This window comes from Bombina bombina, chromosome 1, assembly GCF_027579735.1.
Source record: "Bombina bombina isolate aBomBom1 chromosome 1, aBomBom1.pri, whole genome shotgun sequence".
Classification (NCBI taxonomy): domain Eukaryota; kingdom Metazoa; phylum Chordata; class Amphibia; order Anura; family Bombinatoridae; genus Bombina; species Bombina bombina.
In genome coordinates this window covers 1,530,127,760-1,530,153,800 of record NC_069499.1, presented here as the reverse complement: position 1 = coordinate 1,530,153,800, position 26,041 = coordinate 1,530,127,760, and the positions used below count along the sequence as shown (strand labels likewise).

Here is a 26,041-nt window from a genome sequence, read left to right as displayed (position 1 = left end):
TGTCATCATCTCCGCCGTGGAAGTTACCTTGTTGCAGGGATCTGCTGGTTCAAGGTCCCTTTCTACATCAACATCTAGATTCTCTGTGGCTGACTGCGTGGAGATTGAACGATTATTCTTAGCCAAGAGAGGATTTTTGGAAAAAGTGATTGAAACTCTTGTTCAGGCCAGGAAGCCGGTTACTCGACACATCTACCACAAAGTGTGAAGGACCTACTTGTCCTGGTGTGAGGGACGATGATATCCCTGACATAAGGTCAGGGTATCCAGGATTTTGACTTTTCTCCAGGACGGTCTGGATAAGGGTCTTGCCGTCAGTTCCCTAAGGGGACAGATCTCGGTTTTATCTATACTGTTGCATAAGAAGCTTGCGGAGCTTCCTGACCTGCAGTCCTTTGTTCAGGCTCTGGTTAGGATCAGGCCTGTTTTCAGGAATCTGGCTCCTCCTTGAAGCTTAAAATTGTCTCTTAAGGTCTTGCAGAGGGCTCCGTTTGAGCCTATGCATGCACTTGACACTAAGGTTCTTTCATGAAAAGTCCTATTGCATCGGCGCGCAGAGTTTCTGAGTTGACGGCCTTGCAATGTGAGCCTCCCTACTTGGTTTTTCATGCCAGATAAGGCTGTTCTTCGCACTGGATTGGGATTCCTTCCCAAGGTAGTGTCGTGTCGTAACATCAATCAGAAAATAGTAGTTCCTTCTTTGTGTCCTAACCTTTCTTCTTCGAAGCAGAGGTTACTTCATAATCTGGACGTGGTTCGGGACTTGAAGTTTTATCCTCAGGCCACGAAGGAGTTCAGACAGACTTCTTCCTTATTTGTTGTGTATTCAGGGAAGCGCAGGGGACAAAGGGCCTCTGACACTTCTCTATCTTTTTTGGTTGAGGAGTATGATCAGTCTAGCATATGAGACAGCAGGACACAAGCCTCCTCAGAGGATTACAGCTCACTCGACTAGGGCTGTGGCCTCTTCTTGGGCCTTTAAGAATGAGGCATCTATGGAGCAGATTTGTAAGGCGGCCACTTGGTCTTCCTTACATACTTTTGCAAAATTTTATAAATTTGACTTTTTTGTTTCTGCGTTTTTTTTTAAATTTTTTAATTTAGTGTCTTCTAGAGCTTGGGTATTTGTTCCCACAAGTAATTAATGAAGCAGTGGACTCTCCTCCCATTAAGATGGAAAACATAAATTATGCTTACCTGATAATTTAATTTCTATCTGTGAGAGTCCACTGACCAGCCCGTTTCTCCGGTGGGCGGACCTAAATTTATTAATAATTTTCTGGCACCATTTATACCCTGATATTTCTCTTACTGTTCCTTGTTCCCTTGGCAGAATGACTGGGGGATTAGGGAGTGGGGGAGGTATTTAAGCCTTTGACTGGGGTGTCTTTGCTTCCTCCTGGTGGCCAGGTTCTTAATTCACACAAGTAATGAATGAAGCAGTGGACTCTCCTCCCACAGATGGAAATGAAATGATCAGGTAAGCATAATTTGTTTTTTGTCTATGAACAAATGACAAATATGGCTGCGGGTAGCAGCATTCAGCTCTTTTCGTTATTCATTTAAAAGTGCAGTGCAGAAAGCTCTGGATTTGCACAGATCTTTGTGTGTTGCACTTTCAAACGAATATATTGGGCTCCAAAAAGAGCCAAATCATATATATATATATATATATATATATATATATATATATATATATATATATATATATATATATATATATATATATATATATATATATATATATATATATAATCAATGTAAATATTTGCATAGGAAATTAGTACATCTAAGCAAGTATCCCCGCTTGCCCCCAGAAATTCTTAATATGCAAAGTTTCCAATGCACAAGAGAATTGTGGGTAAGATATGCAAATTAGGTATGCAAATTCTCAGTTTTTTTGCTTCAAAAATACTGTTTTAACACAGCGATCCTTTTAAACAGGAATATGACAGCATATATATATATGTATATATTTCTCTTGTTAAGTGTATCCAGTCCACGGTTACTTATGGGATATTCTCCTTCCCAACAGGAAGTTGCAAGAGGATCACCCACAGCAGAGCTGCTATATAGCTCCTCCCCTAACTGCCATATCCAGTCATTCTCTTGCAACCCTCAACAAAGATGGAGGTCGTAAGAGGAGAGTGGTGTTTTATACTTAGTTTATTTCTTCAATTTTAAAGTTTATTTTTAAATGGTACCGGAGTGTGCTGTTTATCTCAGGCAGTATTTAGAAGAAGAATCTGCCTGCATTTTCTATGATCTTAGCAGAAGTAACTAAGATCCATGGCTGTTCTCACATATTCTGAGGAGTGAGGTAACTTCAGAGAGGGAATGGCGTGCAGGTTTTCCTGCAATAAGGTATGTGCAGTTAATATTTTTCTAGGGAATTTCCCCTCCACAAGGGAGATTTCATCTTTCAAGGTTATCTGCAAATCAGATAAAGAAAGAGGCATTCCTACGCTGTGTGCAAGACCTCCTAGTAATGGGAGTGATCCATCCAGTTCCGCGGACGGAACAAGGACAGGGTTTTTATTCAAATCTGCTTGTGGTTCCCAAAAAAGAGGGAACCTTCAGACCAATTTTGGATCTAAAGATCTTAAACAAATTCCTCAGAGTTCCATCTTTCAAAATGGAAACTTTTCGGACCATCCTACCCATGATCCAAGAGGGTCAGTACATGACCACAGTGGACTTAAAGGATGCCTACCTTCACATACCGATTCACAAAGATCATCATCGGTTCCTAAGGTTTGCCTTTCTAGACAGGCATTACCAATTTGTAGCTCTTCCCTTCGGGTTGGCTACAGCCCCGAGAATCTTTACGAAGGTTCTGGGCTCACTTCTGGCGGTTCTAAGACCATGAGGCATAGCGGTGGCTCCGTATCTAGACGACATCCTGATACAGGCGTCAAGCTTTCAAATTGCCAAGTCTCATACAGAGATAGTTCTGGCATTTCTGAGATCGCACGGGTGGAAAGTGAACGAGGAAAAGAGTTCTCTATCCCCACTCACAAGAGTCTCCTTCTTAGGGACTCTTATAGATTCTGTAGAGATGAAAATTTACCTGACGGAGTCCAGGTTATCAAAGCTTCTAAATGTTTGCCGTATTCTTCATTCCATTCCGTGCCCTTCGGTGGCTCAGTGTATGGAGGTGATCGGCTTAATGGTAGCGGCAATGGACATAGTGCCATTTGCGCACCTACATCTCAGACCGCTGCAATTATGCATGCTAAGTCAGTGGAATGGGGATTACACAGATTTGTCCCCTCTGCTAAATCTGGATCAAGAGGCCAGAGATTCTCTTCTCTGGTGGTTGTCTCGGGTCCACCTGTCCGAGGGTATGACCTTTTGCAGGCCAGATTGGACAATTGTAACAACAGATGCCAGCCTTCTAGGTTGGGGTGCAGTCTCGAACTCCCTGAAGGCACAGGGATCGTGGACTCAGGAGGAGAAACTCCTTCCGATAAATAAATATTCTGGAGTTAAGAGCAATATTCAATGCTCTTCTGGCTTGGCCTCAGTTAGCAACACTGAGGTTCATCAGATTTCAGTCGGACAATATCACGACTGTGGCTTACATCAACCATCAAGGGGGAACCAGGAGTTCCCTAGCGATGTTAGAAGTCTCAAAAATAATTCGCTGGGCAGAGACTCACTCTTGTCACCTGTCAGCAATCCATATCCCAGGCGTGGAGAACTGGGAGGCGGATTTTCTAAGTCGGCAGACTTTTCACTCGGGGGAGTGGGAACTCCATCCGGAGGTGTTTGCTCAGTTGATTCATAGTTGGGGCAAACCAGAGTTGGATCTCATGGCGTCTCGCCAGAACGCCAAGCTTCCTTGTTACGGATCCAGGTCCAGGGACCCAGAAGCGACGCTGATAGATGCTCTAGCAGCACCTTGGTTCTTCAACCTGGCTTATGTGTTTCCACCGTTTCCTCTGCCCCCTCGACTGATTGCCAAAATCAAACAGGAGAGAGCATCGGTGATTCTAATATCGCCTGCGTGGCCACGCAGGACCTGGTATGCAGACCTAGTGGACATGTCATCCTTTCCACCGTGGACTCTGCCTCTAAGACAGGACCTTCTAATACAAGGTCCTTTCAATCATCCAAATCTAATTTCTCTGAGACTGACTGCATGGAGATTGAACACTTGATTCTATCAAAGCGTGGCTTCTCCGAGTCAGTCATTGATACCTTAATACAGGCACGAAAGCCTGTTACCAGGAAAATCTATCACAAGATATGGCGTACATATCTTTACTGGTGTGAATCCAAGAATTACTCATGGAGTAAGGTTAGGATTCCTAGGATATTGTCCTTTCTCCAAGAGGGTTTGGACAAAGGATTATCAGCTAGTTGCTTAAAGGGACAGATTTCTGCTCTGTCTATTCTTTTGCACAAGCGTCTGGCAGAAGTTCCAGACGTCCAGGCATTTTGTCAGGCTTTGGTTAGAATTAAGCCTATGTTTAAACCTGTTGCACCCCCATGGAGCTTCAACTTGGTTCTTAAAGTTCTTCAAGGAGTTCCGTTTGAACCCCTTCATTCCATTGATATTAAGCTTTTATCTTGGAAAGTTCTGTTTTTGATGGCTATTTCCTCGGCTCGGAGAGTCTCTGAGCTATCTGCCTTACAATGTGATTCTCCTTATCTGATTTTTCATGCAGATAAGGTAGTTCTGCGTACCAAACCTGGGTTTTTACCTAAGGTGGTTTCTAACAAGAATATCAATTAAGAGATTGTTGTTCCATCATTGTGTCCTAATCCTTCTTCAAAGAAGGAACGTCTTTTACATAATCTGGACGTAGTCCGTGCCTTGAAGTTTTACTTACAAGCTACTAAAGATTTTCGTCAAACATCTTCCCTGTTTGTCGTTTATTCTGGACAGAGGAGAGGTCAAAAAGCTTCGGCAACCTCTCTTTCCTTTTGGCTTCGGAGTATTATACGCCTAATCCTCTTGCAACTTCCTGTTGGGAAGGAGAATATCCCATAAGTAATGGATGATCCGTGGACTGGATACACTACAAGAGAAATAAATTTATCAGGTAAGCATAAATTATGTTATATATATATATATATATATATATATATATATATATATATATATATATATATATATATATATATATATATATATACATGTACATATACAGAGAGAAAGAGAGAGATGTGTGTGTATATTATTTATGTAATATATACTCCTCTGAAACAAACCCAGATATATATACACTGTATTTGTTACAGATAAGTGGTGGCTTACATTAATAAGGAGTATAAGCCTTTCTTTGGTATTTGTTCAATGACTGATACCTTTGTTACAGCTTCCTTATTAATAAATCATGTGGATTTGGAAATCAATGCCTTCATGTCCAGCCATAGCCATTATCAGACTTAAGCTTACTACTAATAAATTATTTAAGGCTGAAGTTGTTAGATGTGCCTTATTCTTTCATCTCCTTTCATTGAGCTACATTTTAAGCCAAGTCAGAGATTTTATTTATTATCCTTTTTTTTTTTTTTTAAATATTTATTTATAGTTTGGCTTTGCACATTTTTGAACAGGTTGCTTAGATGGATTTGATGGTTTTTGGACTGCATTAGGGTAATATTATTATTCTTTCCTTTATTGCTTTCTATAGAACCTCTTTGGATAGGCAATCTGAGTCTGCTTTGAAAAAAAAAAAAGCTTTACAGTCTCTTGACTTTGTCTGTAGACTAGCGATGTGGAATCTGTTGGCTCTACAAATAACCAATAATAATATATGTTGTTAGTGCTAGTTCTGTGGCAGTGTGGGATTTGATTGTGCTAAGGATTTGCTTGTTCATTTAGCCACTATAAATAAGAATTTCCCAAAACTGATTTTGCAGTGTTAGCTGTTTTTTTTTTTTTCTGTATGCTTATAAATATAAGTTGTATGGCTGCAGTATCCTCGACTTTTGTTTTTCTATCTTAATTCTTAATCTTCATTCCTTACTTGTGGTAATACAGAACCTGGCCACCAGGAGAAGGCAAAGACACCCCAGCCAAAGGCTTAAATACTTCCCTCACTCCCCTCATCCCCCAGTCATTCTTTGCCTTTCGTGACAGGAGGATGACAGAGAAGTGTCGGGAGATTCTGAGCATTCTCTTATGGAGGGTAGTACTCTTCACTATGGGACTGGAGTTTTAAGTAGTCTTGTCAGCCTATCAGTGAGAGCATTGACGAATGTTAGGGTCTGGAGATGCAGATAGAGTCTTTCTGCGAAACCATCCATACTTGTATTAACAACTCCTAAGCAATCAGTGTTGACGAGTTTCACTGCCTGCTTCTATCACTCAAGTCCATGTCAGGTGCGATGCTAGAAGACTGTCAAACTTGAGAGGCTGTGTGTCTGTTCCACGTCGATGATTCTGGTAAGATAATTTCATTTTATCTCATATGATAACGTAAGAAGACAGGGTCACAGTGTAACTCCTTTATCTGTATGGAATCAAGGGTTAATATCTCGGGAAGGGGATTATTGAACAGGGGGCTTTTTCTACATGATTTGCTTTATTATGTTTTATGCTGTGACGTGTGAGATGAGGCTCTGGTAGATGTGTGAACATTCAGGTTTTACTTTCATTTTGGATAACTGCACAGTCATTTTGGCGCGCTTTCTTCCTGAAGCAGGGGCGGTTCTGCATGGCACTCCATGTGACCGGGTGTGGCCTCATTGACTTCCTCTTTCCTGACAGTGCGGTTTACAGGAGACAAAGCTGTTTCTCTGTGGGGCCTAGGTCATAGGAGGTGGCGAGTGCCCCGGCCATTGGGGGTATAAAGGTGCCATTTTTATTTCTGTAATCCATCGTACAAGCGCAAGCTATGGAGGACTTTGATGCGTTAGAGGGTACTCCCTCTTCAACCAAATCTAATACCTGTTTTTATTGTGAGGAGGCTATGGTATACCCGCCTGCTCAATTATGTTCCACATGCTTTGATAAAGTAGTTTTCTTTCATGTAATTAACAAGAGTCCATGAGCTAGTGACGTATGGGATATACATTCCTACCAGGAGGGGCAAAGTTTCCCAAACCTTAAAATGCCTATAAATACACCCCTCACCACACCCACAAATCAGTTTTACAAACTTTGCCTCCAAGGGAGGTGGTGAAGTAAGTTTGTGCTAGATTCTACGTTGATATGCGCTCCGCAGCAAGTTGGAGCCCGGTTTTCCTCTCAGCGTGCAGTGAATGTCAGAGGGATGTGAGGAGAGTATTGCCTAGTGAATGCAGTGATCTCCTTCTACGGGGTCTATTTCATAAGGTTCTCTGTTATCGGTCGTAGAGATTCATCTCTTACCTCCCTTTTCAGATCGACGATATACTCTTATATTTACCATTTCCTCTACTGATTCTCGTTTCAGTACTGGTTTGGCTTTCTACAAACATGTAGATGAGTGTCCTGGGGTAAGTAAGTCTTATTTTCTGTGACACTCTAAGCTATGGTTGGGCACTTTATTTATAAAGTTCTAAATATATGTATTCAAACATTTATTTGCCTTGACTCAGAATGTTCAACTTTCCTTATTTCCAGACAGTCAGTTTCATATTTGGGATTATGCTTTAAATTATCATATTTTTTCTTACCTCAAAAATTTGACTTTTTTCCCTGTGGGCTGTTAGGCTCGCGGGGGCTGAAAATGCTTCATTTTATTGTGTCATTCTTGGCGCGGACTTTTTTGGCGCAAAAATTCTTTTCCGTTTCCGGCGTCATACGTGTCGCCGGAAGTTGCGTCATTTTTGACGTTATTTTGCGCCAAAAATGTCGGCGTTCCGGATGTGGCGTCATTTTTGGCGCCAAAAGCATTTAGGCGCCAAATAATGTGGGCGTCTTATTTGGCGCCAAAAAATATGGGCGTCGCTTTTGTCTCCACATTATTTCAGTCTCATTTTTCATTTGCTTCTGGTTGCTAGAAGCTTGATGTTTGGCATTTTTTTCCCATTCCTGAAACTGTCTTATAAGGAATTTGATCTATTTTGCTTTATATGTTGTTTTTTCTCTTACATATTGCAAGATGTCTCACGTTGCATCTGAGCCAGAAGATACTACAGGAAAACCACTGCCTGCTGGATCTACCAAAGCTAAGTGTATCTGCTGTAAACTTTTGGTAGCTATTCCTCCAGCTGTTGTTTGTAATAATTGTCATGACAAACTTGTTAAAGCAGATAATATTTCCTTTAGTGATGTACCATTGCCTGTTGCAGTTCCCTCAACATCTAAGGTGCAGAATGTTCCTGATAACATAAGAGATTTTGTTTCTGAATCCATAAAGAAGGCTTTGTCTGTTATTTCTCCTTCTAGTAAACGTAAAAAGTCTTTTAAATCTTCTCTCTCTACAGATGAATTTTTAAATGAACACCATCATTCTGATTCTTTGGACTCTTCTGGTTCAGAGGATTCTGTCTCAGAGATTGATGCTGATAAATCTTCATATTTATTTAAGATGGAATTTATTCGCTCTTTACTTAAAGAAGTACTAATTGCTTTAGAAATAGAGGATTCTAGTCCTCTTGATACTAATTCTATACGTTTGGATAAGGTTTTTAAAGCTCCTGCGGTTATTCCAGAAGTCTTTCCTGTTCCTAATGCTATTTCTGCAGTAATTGCTAAGGAATGGGATAAATTGGGTAATTCATTTACTCCTTCTAAACGTTTTAAGCAATTATATCCTGTTCCGCCTGACAGGTTAGAATTTTGGGACAAAATCCCTAAAGTTGATGGGGCTATTTCTACCCTTGCTAAACGTACTACCATTCCTACGTCAGATGGTACCTCGTTTAAAGATCCTTTAGATAGAAAAATTGAATCTTTTCTAAGAAAAGCTTATCTATGTTCAGGTAATCTTCTTAGACCTGCTATATCATTGGCTGATGTTGCTGCAGCTTCAACTTTTTGGTTGGAAACTCTAGCGCAACAAGTAACAAATCGTGATTCTCATGATATTATTATTCTTCTCCAGCATGCTAATAATTTCATCTGTGATGCCATTTTTGATATTATTAGAGTTGATGTTAGATTTATGTCTCTGGCTATCTTAGCCAGAAGAGCTTTATGGCTTAAGACTTGGAATGCTGATATGGCTTCTAAATCAACTCTACTTTCCATTTCTTTCCAGGGAAACAAATTATTTGGTTCTCAGTTGGATTCTATTATTTCAACTGTTACTGGTGGGAAAGGAACTTTTTTACCACAGGATAAAAAGTCTAAAGGTAAAAACAGGGCTAACAATCGTTTTCGTTCCTTTCGTTTCAACAAAGAACAAAAGCCTGATCCTTCGTCCTCAGGAGCAGTTTCAGTTTGGAAACCATCTCCAGTCTGGAATAAATCCAAGCCTGCTAGAAAGGCAAAGCCTGCTTCTAAGTTCACATGAAGGTACGGCCCTCATTCCAGTTCAGCTGGTAGGGGGCAGGTTACGTTTTTTCAAAGAAATTTGGATCAATTCTGTTCACAATCTTTGGATTCAGAACATTGTTTCAGAAGGGTACAGAATTGGTTTCAAGATGAGACCTCCTGCAAAGAGATTTTTTCTTTCCCATGTCCCAGTAATTCCAGTGAAAGCTCAAGCATTTCTGAATTGTGTTTCAGATCTAGAGTTGGCTGGAGTAATTATGCCAGTTCCAGTTCCGGAACAGGGGATGGGGTTTTATTCAAATCTCTTCATTGTACCAAAGAAGGAGAATTCCTTCAGACCAGTTCTGGATCTAAAATTATTGAATCGTTATGTAAGGATACCAACGTTCAAGATGGTAACTGTAAGGACTATATTGCCTTTTGTTCAGCAAGGGAATTATATGTCCACAATAGATTTACAGGATGCATATCTGCATATTCCAATTCATCCAGATCATTATCAGTTCCTGAGATTCTCTTTTCTAGACAAGCATTACCAATTTGTGGCTCTACCGTTTGGCCTTGCTACAGCTCCAAGAATTTTCACAAAGATTCTCGGTGCCCTTCTGTCTGTAATCAGAGAACAGGGTATTGTGGTATTTCCTTATTTGGACAATATCTTGGTACTTGCTCCGTCTTTACATTTAGCAGAGTCTCATACGAATCGACTTGTGTTGTTTCTTCAAGATCATGGTTGGAGGATCAATTTACCAAAAAGTTCTTTGATTCCTCAAACAAGGGTAACCTTTCTGGGTTTCCAGATAGATTCAGTGTCCATGACTTTGTCTTTAACAGACAAGAGACGTCTAAAATTGATTACAGCCTGTCGAAACCTTCAGTCTCAATCATTCCCTTCGGTAGCCTTATGCATGGAAATTCTAGGTCTTATGACTGCTGCATCGGACGCGATCCCCTTTGCTCGTTTTCACATGCGACCTCTTCAGCTCTGTATGCTGAACCAATGGTGCAGGGATTACACGAAGATATATCAATTAATATCTTTAAAACCGATTGTTCGGCACTCTCTAACGTGGTGGACAGATCACCTTCGTTTAATTCAGGGGGCTTCTTTTGTTCTTCCGACCTGGACTGTAATTTCAACAGATGCAAGTCTCACAGGTTGGGGAGCTGTGTGGGGATCTCTGACGGCACAAGGAGTTTGGGAATCTCAGGAGGTGAGATTACCGATCAATATCTTGGAACTCCGTGCAGTTTTCAGAGCTCTTCAGTTTTGGCCTCTTCTGAAGAGAGAATCGTTCATTTGTTTTCAGACAGACAATGTCACAACTGTGGCATACATCAATCATCAAGGAGGGACTCACAGTCCTCTGGCTATGAAAGAAGTATCTCGAATTTTGGTTTGGGCGGAATCCAGCTCCTGTCTAATCTCTGCGGTTCATATCCCAGGTGTAGACAATTGGGAAGCGGATTATCTCAGTCGCCAAACGTTGCATCCGGGCGAATGGTCTCTTCACCCAGAGGTATTTCTTCAGATTGTTCAATTGTGGGGGCTTCCAGAGATAGATCTGATGGCCTCTCATCTAAACAAGAAACTTCCCAGGTATCTGTCCAGATCCCGGGATCCTCAGGCGGAGGCAGTGGATGCATTATCACTTCCTTGGAAGTATCATCCTGCCTATATCTTTCCGCCTCTAGTTCTTCTTCCAAGAGTAATCTCCAAGATTCTGAGGGAATGCTCGTTTGTTCTGCTAATAGCTCCGGCATGGCCTCACAGGTTTTTGTATGCGGATCTTGTCCGGATGGCATCTTGCCAGCCATGGACTCTTCCGTTAAGACCAGACCTTCTGTCACAAGGTCCTTTTTTCCATCCGGATCTGAAATCCTTAAATTTAAAGGTATGGAGATTGAACGCTTGATTCTTGGTCATAGAGGTTTCTCTGACTCCGTGATTAATACTATGTTACAGGCTCGTAAATCTGTATCTCGAGAGATATATTATAGAGTCTGGAAGACTTATATTTCTTGGTGTCTTTCTCATCATTTTTCTTGGCATTCTTTTAGAATACCGAGAATTTTACAGTTTCTTCAGGATGGTTTAGATAAGGGTTTGTCCGCAAGTTCTTTGAAAGGACAAATCTCCGCTCTTTCTGTTCTTTTTCACAGAAAGATTGCTATTCTTCCTGATATTCATTGTTTTGTACAAGCTTTGGTTCGTATAAAACCTGTCATTAAGTCAATTTCTCCTCCTTGGAGTTTGAATTTGGTTCTGGGAGCTCTTCAAGCTCCTCCGTTTGAACCTATGCATTCATTGGACATTAAATTACTTTCTTGGAAAGTTTTGTTCCTTTTGGCCATCTCTTCTGCTAGAAGAGTTTCTGAATTATCTGCTCTTTCGTGTGAGTCTCCTTTTCTGATTTTTCATCAGGATAAGGCGGTGTTGCGAACTTCTTTTGAATTTTACCTAAAGTTGTGAATTCCAACAACATTAGTAGAGAAATTGTGGTTCCTTCATTATGTCCTAATCCTAAGAATTCTAAGGAGAAATCATTGCATTCTTTGGATGTTGTTAGAGCTTTGAAATATTATGTTGAAGCTACGAAATCTTTCCGTAAGACTTCTAGTCTATTTGTTATCTTTTCCGGTTCTAGGAAAGGCCAGAAAGCTTCTGCCATTTCTTTGGCATCTTGGTTGAAATCTTTAATTCATCTTGCCTATGTTGAGTCGGGTAAAATTCCGCCTCAAAGAATTACAGCTCATTCTACTAGGTCAGTATCTACTTCCTGGGCATTTAGGAATGAAGCTTCGGTTGACCAGATCTGCAAAGCAGCAACTTGGTCCTCTTTGCATACTTTTACTAAATTCTACCATTTTGATGTATTTTCTTCTTCTGAAGCAGTTTTTGGTAGAAAAGTTCTTCAGGCAGCGGTTTCAGTTTGAATCTTCTGCTTATGTTTTTTGTTAAACTTTATTTTGGGTGTGGATTATTTTCAGCAGGAATTGGCTGTCTTTATTTTATCCCTCCCTCTCTAGTGACTCTTGTGTGGAAAGATCCACATCTTGGGTAGTCATTATCCCATACGTCACTAGCTCATGGACTCTTGTTAATTACATGAAAGAAAACATAATTTATGTAAGAACTTACCTGATAAATTCATTTCTTTCATATTAACAAGAGTCCATGAGGCCCACCCTTTTTTGTGGTGGTTATGATTTTTTTGTATAAAGCACAATTATTCCAATTCCTTATTTTATATGCTTCGCACTTTTTTTCTTATCACCCCACTTCTTGGCTATTCGTTAAACTGATTTGTGGGTGTGGTGAGGGGTGTATTTATAGGCATTTTAAGGTTTGGGAAACTTTGCCCCTCCTGGTAGGAATGTATATCCCATACGTCACTAGCTCATGGACTCTTGTTAATATGAAAGAAATGAATTTATCAGGTAAGTTCTTACATAAATTATGTTATCTCTAAAAAGAACAAGTTGTTTAGTACCACTGAGCCGTCCACCTCTGAGGGGTCTCCGTCCCGCGAGGTGCGTTCTCTGCAATCATTTCTGATTACACATGCAGCTCCACATTGCACTACTAATCCTCCTTCGGGAGGGGCCCTGTTACTGCCAGACTTTTCTGAACAGTTGCAAACGGCAGTGTCTGCGGCCTTTAGTGCTTTACCTCGCCCTGCTAAGCTCAATCAAAAGGTTAGATATTGCTATCCTTCCCAGGGGTCATCTACCAACGTGTTGGATTTATCTGATATTAGATTATCCGCTGATGAACACACCTCTGATACTTCAGAGGGGGCTCTTTCTGGGTTGGAATCGACTGCCTCTAAGCCTCCGGCTGAGGAGGTACCAGACTTTAGATTTAGGATAGAGCACTTACGCTTTCTGTTGAAGGATGTGTTGGCTACGTTAGAGGTTCCGGAACCCATGTTACCCGAAGAACCTTCTATTCCTAAGCTTGATAAGGTTTATGAGGACAGGGTGGTGCCACAAACTTTCCCGTTTCCCATAAAGATGGCAAATATTATTAAGAATGAAAGGGAAAGACTTGGATCCTCTTTTTCCCCTTCTTCCTTTAAGAAATTGTTCCCGGTTCCTGACTCCCTATTAGTTGTGGGGGTCTGTTCCTAAAGTGGATGGCGCTATCTCCACGCTTGCTAAGCGCACCACTATCCCCCTTGAGGATAGTTCGTCGTTTAATGGATAAGAAGCTAGAAACTCTGTTAAGAAAAATGTTTCAGCGCACTGGATTTTTATTTCACCCGGCAGCGGTGGTTGCTGCGGAGGCTGGAGCCTCTACCTATTGGTGTGACTCCCTGTCGGAGATGATCGAGGTGGAAACTCCCCTCGATGAGATCCAGTAAAGAATTAAAGCCTTGAGGGTTGCTAATTAGTTTTTTTGTGATGCAAATATGCAGATTATCCACTTGAATGCCAAGACATCAGGCTTTTCTGTTCTAGCCCGTAGGGCTCTATGGTTGAAGTCTTGGTCAGCTGACATGACTTCCAAATCTAGATTAGTTTCCCTTCCATTTAAGGGAAAGGTTCTTTTTGGTCCAGGACTGGACCCTATCATATCCACGGTCACTGGGGGCAAGGGTGCCTTTTTACCGCAGGATAAAAAGAATAAAGCTTTTGTCGCTTTTGTTCGGATAAGTCCCAATGTCAGCAGCCTTCTACAAAGTCTGATCAGTCCAAGGTAACTTGGAAACAAATCCAAGCAGAACAAGAAGCCCGCTGAGAGAAGATTGTCATGAAGGGGCGGCCCCTGATCCGTCACCTGATCGTGTGGGGGGCAGACTATCTCTCTTTGTGGAGACTTGGCTGAGAGATGCGCAAGACCCTTTGGTTCTGGAGGTAGTTGCCCAGGGTAACAGGATAGGTTTCAAATCTCATCCACCCAGGGGCAGATTCCTCTTATCAAACCTGTCTTCAAGACCTGAAAAACGAGACAACTTTCTAGGGTGCGTGAGGCATCTCTCCTCCCTAGGAGTCATTGTGCCAGTACCTCTAGCAGAGAGAGGTCTGGGATACTACTCAAACCTTTTTGTGGTCCCTAAGAAAGAGGGTACATTTCGCCTGATTCTAGACCTAAAGTGCTTAAACAAGTTTCTGTCGGTGCCATCGTTGAAGATGGAAACAATAAGGTCTATTCTGCCCTTAGTTCAAGAGGGACAGGTCATGACCACAATAGACTTGAAGGATGCTTACCTTCATGTTCCAATACACAAGGATCACTTCAAGTTCTTAAGATTCGCTTTTCTGGATCAGCACTTCCAGTTTGTAGCTCTTCCCTTTGGTCTGGCTACTGCTCCAAGAGCCTTTATGAAGGTTCTGGGGGCTCTGCTCGTGGTGGCGAGATCCAGAGGCATTGCAGTAGCGCCTTATTTGGATTACATTCTGGTTCAAGCTCCGTCCTGCCGGCTGGCTGAAGACCATTCAAGAGCGCTTCTTCTATCTCATGGATGGAAGATAAACTTAGGAAATAGTTCTCTGGTTCCCAGTACCAGAGTACAATTCCTGGGCACGATAATAATTCCATATCCATGAAGATATTTCTTACAGACCAGATAGGTTGCAAAATTACTTCCAGTTGTCTTGTCCTCCAGACCACCTTAAAGGATTACTTTCTGTTATAATTTTTAAGCTAAGCAACTAACATATTAAAGTTAATAAACATTAATTAAAACCTACTGACCTATATTTTCTCCAAAACAAAGTTTCATAACGCTCTAAAAGTTATCTTTTATTCGCCGATGATGTCACATTATCCTGCCCACTATTTTCAGCACTGTGTGTTCAAAATACTTAAAGGGACACTGAACCCAATTTTTTTCTTTCATGATTTAGATAGAGCATGCAATTTTAAGCTACTTTCTAATTTATTCCTTTTATCAATTTTTCTTTGTTCTCTTGCTATCTTTATTTTAAAAAGAAGACATCTAAGCTTTTTTTTATTATTCAGAACTCTGGACAGCACTTTCTTTCATGTAATTAGCAAGAGTCCATGAGCTAGTGACGTATGGGATATACATTCCTACCAGGAGGGGCAAAGTTTCCCAAACCTCAAAATGCCTATAAATACACCCCTCACCACACCCACAAATCAGTTTTACAAACTTTGCCTCCTATGGAGGTGGTGAAGTAAGTTTGTGCTAGATTCTACGTTGATATGCGCTCCGCAGCAGGTTGGAGCCCGGTTTTCCTCTCAGCGTGCAGTGAATGTTAGAGGGATGTGAGGAGAGTATTGCCTATTTGAATGCAGTGATCTCCTTCTACGGGGTCTATTTCATAGGTTCTCTGTTATCGGTCATAGAGATTCATCTCTTACCTCCCTTTTCAGATCGACGATATACTCTTATATATACCATTTCCTCTACTGATTCTCGTTTCAGTACTGGTTTGGCTTTCTACTACATGTAGATGAGTGTCCTGGGGTAAGTAAGTCTTATTTTCTGTGACACTCTAAGCTATGGTTGGGCACTTTTTATATAAAGTTCTAAATATATGTATTCAAACATTTATTTGCCTTGACTCAGGATGTTCAACATTCCTTATTTCAGACAGTCAGTTTCATATTTGGGATAATGCATATGAATAATTCATTTTTTTCTTACCTTAAAATTTGACTTTCCCTGTGGGCTGTTAGGCTCGCGGGGGCTGAAAATGCTTCATTTTATTGCGTCATTCTTGGCGCGGACTTTTTTGGCGCAAAAATTATTTTCTGTTTCCGGCGTCATACGTGTCGCCGGAAGTTGCGTCATTTTTTACATTCTTTTGCACCAAAAGTGTCGGCGTTCCGGATGTGGCATCATTTTTGGCGCCAAAAGCATTTAGGCGCCAAATAATGTGGGCGTCTTTTTTTGGCGCGAAAAAATATGGGCGTCACTTTTGTCTCCACATTATTTAAGTCTCATTGATTTTTTGCTTCTGGTTGCTAGAAGCTTATTCACTGGCATTTTTTTCCCATTCCTGAAACTGTCATTTAAGAAATTTGATCAATTTTGCTTTATATGTTGTTTTTTCTATTACATATTGCAAGATGTCCCACGTTGAAGCTGAGTCAGAAGATACTTCTGGAATATCCCTGCCTGGGGCTGGAGCTACCAAAGCTAAGTGTATCTACTGTAAACTTATGGTATCTGTTCCTCCAGCTGTTGTTTGTACTGTTTTGTCATGACAAACTGTTTATGCAGATAATATTTCCTTTAAGTACTGTTACATTACCTGTTGCTGTTCTGTCAACATCTAATACTCAGTGTTCCTGATAACATAAGAGATTTTGTTTTTAAATCCATTAAGAAGGCTATGTCTGTTATTCCTCCTTCTAGTAAATGTAAAAAGTCTTTTAAAACTTCTCATTTTTCAGATGAATTTTTAAATCATTCTGATTCTGATAATGGTTCTTCTGGTTCAGAGGATTCTGTCTCAGAGGTTGATGCTGATACATCTTCATACTTATTTAAAATGAAATTTATTTGTTCTTTACTTAAAGAAGTCCTAATTGCATTAGAAATTGAGGATTCTGGTCCTCTTGATACTAAATCTAAACGTTTAGATAAGGTTTTTAAATCTCCTGTAGTTATTCCAGAAGTTTTTCCTGTCCCTAGTGCTATTTCTGAAGTAATTTCCAGGGAATGGAATAATTTGGGTAATTCATTTACTCCTTCTAAACGTTTTAAGCAATTATATCCTGTGTCATCTGACAGATTAGAGTTTTGGGACAAAATCCCTAAAGTTGATGGGGCTGTCTCTACTCTTGGTAAGCGTACTATTCCTACGGCAGATGGTACTTCCTTAAGGATCCTTTAGATAGGAAAATTGAATCCTTTCTAAGAAAAGCTTACTTGTGTTCAGGTAATCTTCTTAGACCTGCTATATCTTTAGCGGATGTTGCTGCAGCTTCATCTTTTGGTTAGAAGCTTTAGCGCAACAAGTAACAGATCATAATTCTCATAGCATTTTTATTCTTCAACATGCTAATAATTTTATTTGTAATGCCATCTTTGATATCATTAGAGTTGATGTCAGGTATATGTCTCTAGCTATTTTAGCTAGAAGAGCTTTATGGCTTAAGACTTGGAATGCTGTTATGTCTTCTAAGTCTACTCTGCTTTCCCTTTCTTTCCAGGGTAATGATCGTTTTCATTCCTTTTGTCACAACAAGGAACAAAAACCTGATCCTTCATCCTCAGGAGCGGTATCAGTTTGGAAAACATCTCCAGTCTGGAATAAATCCAAGCCTTTTAGAAAATCAAAGCCAGCTCCTAAGTCCACATGAAGGTGCGGCCCTCATTCCAGCTCAGCTGGTAGGGGGCAGATTACGTTTTTTTCTAAGAAATTTGGATCAATTTGGATCAATTCCGTTCACAATCTTTGGATTCAGAACATTGTTTCAGAAGGGTACAGAATTGGCTTCAAGATAAGGCCTCCTGCAAAGAGATTTTTTCTTTCCCGTGTCCCAGTAAACCCAGCGAAGGCTCAAGCATTTCTCAAATGTGTTTCAGATCTAGAGTTGACTGGAGTAATTTTGCCAGTTCCAGTTCTGGAACAGGGACTGGGGTTTTATTCAAATCTCTTCATTGTACCAAAGAAGGAAAATTCCTTCAGACCAGTTCTGGATCTAAAAATATTGAATCGTTATGTAAGGATACCAACATTCAAAATGGTAACTGTAAGGACTATCCTGCCTTTTGTTCAACAAGGGCATTATATGTCTACTATAGATTTACAGGATGCATATCTGCATATTCCGATTCATCCAGATCACTATCAGTTTCTGAGATTCTCTTTCCTAGATAAGCATTACCAGTTTGTGGCTCTGCCGTTTGGCCTAGCTACAGCTCCAAGAATTTTTTACGAAGGTTCTCGGTGCCCTTCTGTCTGTAATCAGAGAACAGGGTATTGTGGTATTCCTTATTTGGACGATATCTTGGTACTTGCTCAGTCTTCATATTTAGCAGAATCTCATTTGAATCGACTTGTGTTGTTTCTTCAACATCATGGTTGGAGGATCAATTTACCAAAAAGTTAATTGATTCCTCAGACTTAGGTAACCTTTTTAGGTTTTCAGATAGATTCAGTATCCATGACTCTATCTTTGATAGACATGAGACATCTAAAGTTGATAACAGCTTGTCGAAACCTTCAGTCACAATCTTTCCCTTCGGTAGCCTTATGCATGGAAATTCTAGGTCTTATGACTGCGGCATCGGACGCGATCCCCTTTGCTCGTTTTCACATGCGGCCTCTTCAGCTCTGTATGCTGAACCAGTGGTGCAGGGATTACACAAAGATATCTCAATTAATATCTTTAAAACCGATTGTACGACACTCTCTGACGTGGTGGACAGATCACCATCGTTTAGTTCAGGGGGCTTCTTTTGTTCTTCCGACCTGGACTGTAATTTCAACAGATGCAAGTCTTACAGGTTGGGGAGCTGTGTGGGGGTCTCTGACAGCACAAGGGGTTTGGGAATCTCAGGAGGTGAGATTACCGATCAATATTTTGGAACTCCGTGCAATTTTCAGAGCTCTTCAGTCTTGGCCTCTTCTGAAGAGAGAATCGTTCATTTGTTTTCAGACAGACAATGTCACAACTGTGGCATACATCAATCATCAAGGAGGGACTCTCAGTCCTCTGGCTATGAAAGAAGTATCTCGAATTCTGGTTTGGGCGGAATCCAGCTCCTGTATAATCTCTGCGGTTCATATTCCAGGAATAGACAATTGGGAAGCGGATTATCTCAGTCGCCAATTGTTGCATCCGGGCGAATGGTCTTTTCACCCAGAGGTATTTCTTCAGATTGTTCAAATGTGGGAACTTCCAGAAATAGATCTGATGGCTTCTCATCTAAACAAGAAACTTCCCAGGTATCTGTCCAGATCCCGGGATCCTCAGGCGGAGGCAGTGGATGCATTATCACTTCCTTGGAAGTATCATCCTGCCTATATCTTTCCGCCTCTAGTTCTTCTTCCAAGAATAATCTCCAAGATTCTGAAGGAATGCTCGTTTGTTCTGCTGGTAGCTCCAGCATGGCCTCACAGGTTTTGGTATGCGGATCTTGTCCGGATGGCCTCTTGCCAACCGTGGACTCTTCCGTTAAGACCAGACCTTCTGTCGCAAGGTCCTTTTCTTTCATGTAATTAGCAAGAGTCCATGAGCTAGTGACGTATGGGATATACATTCCTACCAGGAGGGGCAAAGTTTCCCAAACCTTAAAATGCCTATAAATACACCCCTCACCACACCCACAATTCAGTTTTTACAAACTTTGCCTCCGATGGAGGTGGTGAAGTAAGTTTGTGCTAGATTCTACGTTGATATGCGCTCCGCAGCAAGTTGGAGCCCGGTTTTCCTCTCAGCGTGCAGTGAATGTCAGAGGGATGTGAGGAGAGTATTGCCTATTTGAATGCAGTGATCTCCTTCTAAGGGGTCTATTTCATAGGTTCTCTGTTATCGGTCGTAGAGATTCATCTCTTACCTCCCTTTTCAGATCGACGATATACTCTTATATATACCATTACCTCTGCTGATTCTCGTTTCAGTACTGGTTTGGCTATCTACTATATGTAGATGAGTGTCCTGGGGTAAGTAAGTCTTATTTTCTGTGACACTCCTAGCTATGGTTGGGCACTTTGTTTATAAAGTTCTAAATATATGTATTCAAACATTTATTTGCCTTGACTCAGAATGTTCAACTTTCCTTATTTTTCAGACAGTCAGTTTCATATTTGGGATAATGCATTTTAATTTAACATTTTTTACCTTAAAATTTGACTTTTTCCCTGTGGGCTGTTAGGCTCGCGGGGGCTGAAAATGCTTCATTTTATTGCGTCATTCTTGGCGCGGACTTTTTTGGCGCAAAAATTCTATTTCCGTTTCCGGCGTCATACGTGTCGCCGGAAGTTGCGTCATTCTTTGACGTTATTTTGCGCCAAAAATGTCGGCGTTCCGGATGTGGCGTCATTTTTGGCGCCAAAAAGCATTTAGGCGCCAAATAATGTGGGCGTCTTATTTGGCGCGAAAAAATATGGGCGTCACTTTTGTCTCCACATTATTTAAGTCTCATTTTTTATTGCTTCTGGTTGCTAGAAGCTTGTTCTTTGGCATTTTTTCCCATTCCTGAAACTGTCATTTAAGGAATTTGATCAATTTTGCTTTATATGTTGTTTTTTTCTTTTACATATTGCAAGATGTTCCACGTTGCAACTGAGTCAGAAGTTACTTCAGGAAAGTCACTGCACAGTGCTGGAGCTACCAAGCTAAGTGTATCTGCTATAAACTTTTGGTATCTGTTTCTCCAGCTGTTATTTGTATTGCATGTCATGTCAAACTTATTAATGCAGATAAAATTTCCTTTAGTACTGTTACATTACCTGTTGCTGTTCCGTCAACATCTAATTTTCAGAGTGTTCCTGATAACATAAGAGATTTTATTTTTTAAATCCATTAAGAAGGCTATGTCTGTTATTTCTCCTTCTAGTATACATAAAAGTCTTTTAAAACTTCTCTTTTTTCAGATGAATTTTTAAATGAACATCATCATTCTGATACTGATAATGGTTCTTCTGGTTCAGAGGTTTCTGTCTCAGAGGTTGATGCTGATAAATCTTTGTATTTGTTCAAGATGGAATTTATTCGTTCTTTACTTAAAGAAGTGTTATTTGCATTAGAAATAGAGGATTCTGGTCCTCTTGATTCTAAATGTAAACGTTTAAATAAGGTTTTTAAATCTCCTGTAGTTATTCCAGAAGTGTTTTATCTCCCTGATGCTATTGCTGAAGTAATTTCCAGGGAATGGAATAATTTGGGTAATTTATTTACTCCTTCTAGACGTTTAAGAAAATTATATCCTGTGCCATCTGACAGATTAGAGTTTTTTGAGACAAAAATCCCTAAGGTTATGGGGCTATCTCTACTCCTGCTAATGTACTACTATTCCTACGGCAGATAGTACTTCATTTAAGGATCCTTTAGATAGGAAAATTGAATCCTTTCTAAGAAAAGCTTACTTATGTTCAGGTAATCTTCTTAGACCTGCTATATTTTTAGCGGATGTTGCTGCAGCTTCAACTTTTTGATTAGAAGCTTTAGAGCAACAAGTAACAGATCATAATTTTATAGCATTATTATTATTCTATAACATGCTAATAATTTTATTGGTGATACCATCTTTTGATATCATTAGAGTTGATGTCAGGTATATGTCTCTAGCTATTTTAGCTAGAGAAGCTTTATGGATTAAACTTGGAATGCTGACATGTCTTCTAAGTCATCTTTGCTTTCCCTTTCTTTCCAGGGTAAATAATCATTTTAGTTCCTTTCCTTACAAGGAACAAAAGCCTGATCCTTCATCCTCAGGAGCGGTATCAGTTTGGAAACTATTTCCAGTTTGGAATATATCCAAGCCTTATAGAAACCTATAGCCAGCTCCTAAGTACCTATGAAGGTGCGGCCCTTATTCCAGCTCAGCTGGTATGGGGCAGATTACGTTTTCTTCAAAGAAATTTGAATCAATTCCGTTCTTAATCTCTGGTTTCAGAAACATTGTTTCAGAAAGGTACAGAATTGGCTTCAAGTTAAGGCCTCCTGCTAAGAGATTCTTTTCTTTCCCGTGTCCCAGTTAACACAGCAAATTCTCAGCATTTCTGTAATGTGTTTCAGATCTAGAGTTGGCTGGAGTATTTATGCCAGTTCCAGTTCTGGAACAGGGGCTGGGGTTTTATTTTATCTCTTCATTTGTACCAAAGAAGGTCAATTCCTTCAGACCAGTTCCGGATCTGTCATTATTGAATCGTTATGTTAGGATACCAACATTCAAGATGGTTACTGTAGGACTATCCTGCCTTTTGTTTAGCAAGGGCATTATATGTCTACAGTAGATTTACAGGATGTGTATCTGCATATTCCGATTCATCCAGATCACTTTTAGTGTCTGAGATTCTCTTTTTAGACAAGCATTACCAGTTTTGTGGCTCTACCGTTTGGCCTAGCCTCAGTTCCAAGAATTTTTTTCAAAGGTTCTCGGTGCCCCTTTTTTCTGTAATCAGAGAATAGGGTTTTGGTATTTCCTTATTTGGACGATATCTTGGTACTTGCTCAGTCTTCTCATTTTCGAAGAATCTCATACGATTCGACTTGTGTTGTTTCTTCAATTTCATGGTTGGAGGATCAATTTACCATTCAGTTCATTGATTCCTCAGACAAGGGTAACCTTTTTAGGTTTCTAGATAAATTCAGTGTCTATGACTCTGTCCTTGTCAGACAAGAGAAGTTTAACATTGATATCAGCTTGTCAAAACCTTCAGTCACAATCATTCCCTTTGGTAGCCTTATGCATGGAAATGTTGGGTCTTAGGACTGCCGCATCAGATGCGATCTCCTTTGCTCGTTTTCACATGCGACCTCTTCAGCTCTGTATGCTGACCCAATGGTGCAGGGATTACTCAAAGATATCTCAATTAATATCTTTAAACCGATTTTACAACACTCTCTGACATGGTGGACAGATCACCATCGTTTAGTTCAGGGGGCTTCTTTGTTCTTCCGACCTGGACTATAATCTCAACAGATGCAAGTCTTACAGGTTGGGGAGCTGTGTGGGGGTATCTGACGGCACAAGGGGTTTGGGAATCTCAGGAGGTGAGATTTCCGATCAATATTTTGGAACTCCGTGCAATTTTCAGAGCTCTTCAGTCTTGGCTTCTTCTCAAGAGAGAGTTGTTCATTTGTTTTCAGATAGACAATGTCACAACTGTGGCATACATCAATCATCAAGGAGGGACTCACAGTCCTCTGGCTATGAAAGAAGTATCTCGAATTTTGGTTTGGGCGGAATCCAGCTCCTGTCTAATCTCTGCGGTTCATATCCCAGGTATGGACAATTGGAAAGCGGATTATCTCAGTCGCCAAACGTTGCATCCGGGCGAATGGTCTCTTCACCCAGAGGTATTTCTTCAGATTGTTCAAATGTGGGAACTTCCAGAAATAGATCTGATGGCTTCTCATCTAAACAAGAAACTTCCCAGGTATCTGTCCAGATCCCGGGATCCTCAGGCGGAGGCAGTGGATGCATTATCACTTCCTTGGAAGTATCATCCTGCCTATATCTTTCCGCCTCTAGTTCTTCTTCCAAGAGTAATCTCCAAGATTCTGAAGGAATGCTCGTTTGTTCTGCTGGTAGCTCCGGCATGGCCTCACAGGTTTTGGTATGCGGATCTTGTCCGGATGGCCTCTTGCCAACCGTGGACTCTTCCGTTAAGACCAGACCTTTTGTCTCAAGGTCCTTTTTTCCATCAGGATCTGAAATCCTTAAATTTAAAGGTATGGAGATTGAACGCTTGATTCTTGGTCAAAGAGGTTTCTCTGACTCTGTGATTAATACTATGTTACAGGCTCGTAAATCTGTATCCAGAGAGATATATTATAGAGTCTGGAAGACTTATATTTCTTGGTGTCTTTCTCATCATTTTTCTTGGCATTCTTTTAGAATACCGAGAATATTACAGTTTCTTCAGGATGGTTTAGATAAGGGTTTGTCCGCAAGTTCCTTGAAAGGTCAAATCTCTGCTCTTTCTGTTCTTTTTCACAGACAGATTGCTATTCTTCCTGATATTCATTGTTTTGTACAAGCTTTGGTTCGTATAAAGCCTGTCATTAAGTCAATTTCTCCTCCTTGGAGTTTGAATTTGGTTCTGGGGGCTCTTCAAGCTCCTCCATTTGAACCTATGCATTCATTGGATATTAAATTACTTTCTTGGAAAGTTTTGTTCCTTTTGGCCATCTCTTCTGCCAGAAGAGTTTCTGAATTATCTGCTCTTTCTTGTGAGTCTCCTTTTCTGATTTTTCATCAGGATAAGGCGGTGTTGCGAACTTCTTTTGAATTTGTACCTAAGTTGTGAATTCCAACAACATTAGTAGAGACATTGTGGTTCCTTCATTATGTCTTAATCCTAAGAATTCTAAGGAGAAATCGTTGCATTCTTTGGATGTTATTAGAGCTTTGAAATATTATGTTGAAGCTACTAAGTCTTTCCGAAAGACTTCAAGTTTATTTGTTATCTTTTCCGGTTTTAGAAAGGCCAGAAAACTTCTGCCATTTCTTTGGCATCTTGGTTGAAATATTTAATTCATCTTGCCTATGTTGAGTCGGGTAAGACTCCGCCTCATAGGATTACAGCTCATTCTACTAGGTCAGTTTCTACTTCCTGGGCGTTTAGGAATGAAGCTTCGGTTGATCAGATTTGCAAAGCGGCAACTTGGTCCTCTTTGCATACTTTTACCAAATTCTACCATTTTGTTGTATTTTCTTCTTCTGAAGCAGTTTTTGGTAGAAAAGTACTTCAGGCAGCGTTTTCAGTTTGAATCTTCTGCTTATGTTTTTTCATTAAACTTTATTTTGGGTGTGGATTATTTTCAGCAGGAATTGGCTGTCTTTATTTTATCCCTCCCTCTCTAGTGACTCTTGTGTGGAAAGATCCACATCTTGGGTAGTCATTATCCCATACGTCACTAGCTCATGGACTCTTGCTAATTACATGAAAGAAAACATAATTTATGTAAGAACTTACCTGATAAATTCATTTCTTTCATATTAGCAAGAGTCCATGAGGCCCGCCCTTTTTTTGTGGTGGTTATGATTTTTTTGTATAAAGCACAATTATTCCAATTCCTTATTTTATATGCTTTCGCACTTTTTTCTTATCACCCCACTTCTTGGCTATTCGTTAAACTGAATTGTGGGTGTGGTGAGGGGTGTATTTATAGGCATTTTAAGGTTTGGGAAACTTTGCCCCTCCTGGTAGGAATGTATATCCCATACGTCACTAGCTCATGGACTCTTGCTAATATGAAAGAAATGAATTTATCAGGTAAGTTCTTACATAAATTATGTTTTTTCCATCAGGATCTCAAATCCTTAAATTTAAAGGTATGGAGATTGAACGCTTGATTCTTGGTCAAAGAGGTTTCTCTGACTCTGTGATTAATACTATGTTACAGGCTCGTAAATCTGTATCTAGAGAAATATATTATAGAGTCTGGAAGACTTATATTTCTTGGTGTCTTTCTCATCATTTTTCCTGGCATTCTTTTAGAATTCCGAGAATTTTACAGTTTCTTCAGGATGGTTTAGATAAAGGTTTGTCCGCAAGTTCCTTGAAAGGTCAAATCTCTGCTCTTTCTGTTCTTTTTCACAGAAAGATTGCTAATCTTCCTGATATTCATTGTTTTGTACAAGCCTTGGTTCGTATTTAACCTGTCATTAAGTCAATTTCTCCTCCTTGGAGTTTGAATTTGGTTCTGGGGGCTCTTCAAGCTCCTCTGTTTGAACCTATGCATTCATTGGACATTAAATTACTTTCTTGGAAAGTTTTGTTCCTTTTGGCCATCTCTTCTGCCAGAAGAGTCTCTGAATTGTCTGCTCTTTCTTGTGAGTCTCCTTTTCTGATTTTTCATCAGGATAATGCAGTGTTGCGAACTTCTTTTGAATTTTTACCTAAGGTTGTGAATTCCAACAACATTAGTAGAGAAATTGAAGTTCCTTCATTATGCCCTAATCCTAAGAATTCTAAGGGGAAATCATTGCATTCTTTGGATGTTGTTAGAGCTTTGAAATATTATGTTGAAGCTACTAAGAATTTCCTAAAGACTTCTAG

General features: G+C 40.2%; 1 protein-coding gene across 4 annotated transcripts in view; it reads left to right on the top strand.

Moving 5' to 3' along the window:
* The window catches only part of SPAG9 (sperm associated antigen 9), an 828,940-nt gene that overhangs the window by 375,890 nt on the left and 427,009 nt on the right, over nucleotides 1–26,041 (top strand). The window lies entirely within an intron of this gene.